Here is a 4,867-nt window from a genome sequence, read left to right as displayed (position 1 = left end):
AACGCTCTATTACACTGTTTCGTTCACAATTAGGATATTTGCATAACCTCACAGTTTTTCACCAACTTATTGCAGTACAGAACGCTGTATCTCGCTAAATGACATTGTTCTTTAAGGTTTCACGATGCTTGCATGTGCTTTAACGAGAATATCACAATATAGCAGTTTCGCACTTGTAACGGTAGAACACGCAGTATTTGGCTTTTCATGCCATTTTGTGTGCTTTCACAACATTTCACCTATCGCAGTTTAATACTCGCTATAAAACAACACTATCTCGTTAGATGACGTCGTTTTTGGTAGTTTCACGACGCTACCTAGCTTAAACTAACCTAACCTAACCTAACCTTCGCACTTCTATCGTTAGAAAACGTTTTACTCGCCACTTTACAATGTTTTCTACAAGATTACGACGGTTTCATGCGCTTTCACATTAGATATCGTAGTTCCCGACTTGTAATGTTGAAAAACACTACATCTCACTAAGTGACATTGTTTAATGCGGTTTTACGACGGTTGATATGTCAACCTAACCTAACATTCACACTTGTATCTAAAGACGCTCAATTACACTGTTTCGTTCACAATTACGATATTTGCTGGACCTCACAGTTTCTCACCAACTTATTACAGTACAGAACGCTGTATCTCGCTAAATGACATCGTTCTTTAAGGTTTCACGATACTTGCATGCGCTTTACCGAGAATGTCACAACATAGCAGTTTCGCACTTGTAACGGTACAACACGCAGTATTTGGCTTGTTCATGCCGTTTTGTGTGCTTTCACAACATTTTACCTATCGCAGTTTCGTACTCGCAATAAAACAACACTATCTCGTTAGATGACGTCGTTTTTGGTGGTTTCACGACGCTACCTAGCTTAAACTAACATAACTCAACCTAACATAACCTTCGCACTTCTATCGTTAGAAAACGTTTTACTCGCTACTTTACATTGCTTTCTACAACATTACGACGGTTTCAAGCGCTTTCACATTAGATATCGCAGTTCCCAACTTGTAAAGGTGAAAAACACTGCATCTCACTAAGTGACATTGTTTATTGCGGTTTTACGACGGTTCATACCTTAACCTAACGTAACCTAACCTAACCTAACCTAACCTAACCTAACCAAACCTAACCTAACCTAACCTAACGTAACCTAACCTAACCTAACCTAACCTAACCTAACGACGTTTGCAAGCGCTTTCACATTAGATATCGCAGTTCCCGACTTGTAATGGTGAAAAACACTGCATCTCACTAAGTGACATTGATTAATGCGGTTTTACGACGGTTCATATCTTAACCTAACCTAACATTCGCACTTGTATTAAAAAACGCTCTATTACACTGTTTCGTTCACAATTACGATATTTGCATAACCTCACAGTTTTTCACCAACTTATTGCAGTACAGAACGCTGTATCTCGCTAAATGACAATGTTCTTTAAGGTTTCACGATGCTTGCATGCGCTTTAACGAGAATATTACAATATAGCAGTTTCGCACTTGTAACGGTAGAACACGCAGTATTTGGCTTGTTCATGCCGTTTTGTGTGCATTCACAACATTTCACCTATCGCAGTTTAATACTCGCAATAAAACAACACTATCTCGTTAGATGACGTCGTTTTTGGTAGTTTCACGACGCTACCTAGCTTAAACTAACCTAACCTAACCTAACCTTCGCACTTCTATCGTTAGAAAACGTTTTACTCGCAATTTTACAATGTTTTCTACACGATTACGACGGTTTCATGCGCTTTCACATTAGATATCGCAGTTCCCAACTTGTAATGGTGAAAAACACTGCATCTCACTAAGTGACATTGTTTAATGCGGTTTTACGACGGTTCATATCTTAACCTAACCTAACATTCGCACTTGTATTAAAAAACGCTCAATTACACTGTTTCGTTCACAATTACGATATTTGCTTGACCTCACAGTTTCTCACCAACTTATTACAGTACAGAACGCTGTATCTCGCTAGATGACATCGTTCTTTAAGGTTTCACGATACTTGCATGCGCTTTACCGAGAATGTCACAACATAGCAGTTTCGCACTTGTAACGATACAACACGCAGTATTTGGCTTGTTCATGCCGTTTTGTGTGCTTTCACAACATTTTACCTATCGCAGTTTCGTACTCGCAATAAAACAACACTATCTCGTTAGATGACGTCGTTTTTGGTGGTTTCACGACGCTACCTAGCTTAAACTAACATAACTCAACCTAACATAACCTTCGCACTTCTATCGTTAGAAAACGTTTTACTCGCTACTTTACATTGCTTTCTACAACATTACGACGGTTTCAAGCGCTTTCACATTAGATATCGCAGTTCCCAACTTGTAAAGGTGAAAAACACTGCATCTCACTAAGTGACATTGATTATTGCGGTTTTACGACGGTTCATACCTTAACCTAACGTAACCTAACCTAACCTAACCTAACCTAACCTAACCAAACCTAACCTAACCTAACCTAACGTAACCTAACCTAACGTAACCTAACCTAACCTAACCTAACGACGTTTGCAAGCGCTTTCACATTAGATATCGCAGTTCCCGACTTGTAATGGTGAAAAACACTGCATCTCACTAAGTGACATTGATTAATGCGGTTTTACGACGGTTCATATCTTAACCTAACCTAACATTCGCACTTGTATTAAAAACGCTCTATTACACTGTTTCGTTCACAATTACGATATTTGCATAACCTCACAGTTTTTCACCAACTTATTGCAGTACAGAACGCTGTATCTCGCTAAATGACAATGTTCTTTAAGGTTTCACGATGCTTGCATGCGCTTTAACGAGAATATTACAATATAGCAGTTTCGCACTTGTAACGGTAGAACACGCAGTATTTGGCTTGTTCATGCCGTTTTGTGTGCATTCACAACATTTCACCTATCGCAGTTTAATACTCGCAATAAAACAACACTATCTCGTTAGATGACGTCGTTTTTGGTAGTTTCACGACGCTACCTAGCTTAAACTAACCTAACCTAACCTAACCTTCGCACTTCTATCGTTAGAAAACGTTTTACTCGCAATTTTACAATGTTTTCTACACGATTACGACGGTTTCATGCGCTTTCACATTAGATATCGTAGTTCCCGACTTGTAATGTTGAAAAACACTACATCTCACTAAGTGACATTGTTTATAGCGGTTTTACGACGGTTGATATCTCAACCTAACCTAACATTCGCACTTGTATCTAAATACGCTCAATTACACTGTTTCGTTCACAATTACGATATTTGCTTGACCTCAGTTTCTCACCAACTTATTACAGTACAGAACGCTGTATCTCGCTAGATGACATCGTTCTTTAAGGTTTCACGATACTTGCATGCGCTTTAACGAGAATATCACAATAAAGCAGTTTCGCACTTGTAACCGCACAAGACGCAGTATCTGGCTAGTTCATGCCATTTTGTGTGCTTTCCCAATATTTCACCTATCGCAGTTTCGTACTCGCAATAAAACAACACTATCTCGTTAGATGACATCGTTTTTGGTGGTTTCACGACGCTACCTAGCTCAAACTAACCGAACCTTCGCACTTCTATCGTTAGAAAACGTTTTATTCGCTACTTTACAATGTTTTCCACAAGATTACGACGGTTTCATGCGCTTTCACATTAGATATCGCAGTTCCTGACTTGTAATGGTGGAAAACAAAGCATCTCACTAAGTGACATTGTTTAATGCGGTTTTAGCGCGGTTCATATCTTAACCTAACCTAACTTTACCTAACCCAACCTAACCTAACCTAACCCGACCAAACCTTACTTAACATACCCTAACCTAACCTAACCTAACCTAACCTAACCAAACCTAACCTAACCTAACCTAACCTAACCTAACCTAACCTAACCTAACGACGTTTGCAAGCGCTTTCACATTAGATATCGCAGTTCCCGACTTGTAATGGTGAAAAACACTGCATCTCACTAAGTGACATTGATTAATGCGGTTTTACGACGGTTCATATCTTAACCTAACCTAACATTCGCACTTGTATTAAAAAACGCTCTATTACACTGTTTCGTTCACAATTAGGATATTTGCATAACCTCACAGTTTTTCACCAACTTATTGCAGTACAGAACGCTGTATCTCGCTAAATGACATTGTTCTTTAAGGTTTCACGATGCTTGCATGTGCTTTAACGAGAATATCACAATATAGCAGTTTCGCACTTGTAACGGTAGAACACGCAGTATTTGGCTTGTTCATGCCATTTTGTGTGCTTTCACAACATTTCACCTATCGCAGTTTAATACTCGCAATAAAACAACACTATCTCGTTAGATGACGTCGTTTTTGGTAGTTTCACGACGCTACCTAGCTTAAACTAACCTAACCTAACCTAACCTTCGCACTTCTATCGTTAGAAAACGTTTTACTCGCAATTTTACAATGTTTTCTACACGATTACGACGGTTTCATGCGCTTTCACATTAGATATCGCAGTTCCCAACTTGTAATGGTGAAAAACACTGCATCTCACTAAGTGACATTGTTTAATGCGGTTTTACGACGGTTCATATCTTAACCTAACCTAACATTCGCACTTGTATTAAAAAACGCTCAATTACACTGTTTCGTTCACAATTACGATATTTGCTTGACCTCACAGTTTCTCACCAACTTATTACAGTACAGAACGCTGTATCTCGCTAGATGACATCGTTCTTTAAGGTTTCACGATACTTGCATGCGCTTTACCGAGAATGTCACAACATAGCAGTTTCGCACTTGTAACGATACAACACGCAGTATTTGGCTTGTTCATGCCGTTTTGTGTGCTTTCACAACATTTTACCTATCGCAGTTTCG

This window comes from Rhipicephalus microplus, unplaced genomic scaffold (genome assembly GCF_043290135.1).
Source record: "Rhipicephalus microplus isolate Deutch F79 unplaced genomic scaffold, USDA_Rmic scaffold_12, whole genome shotgun sequence".
NCBI lineage: Eukaryota > Metazoa > Arthropoda > Arachnida > Ixodida > Ixodidae > Rhipicephalus > Rhipicephalus microplus.
Note: the sequence above shows the minus strand (reverse complement) of the source record.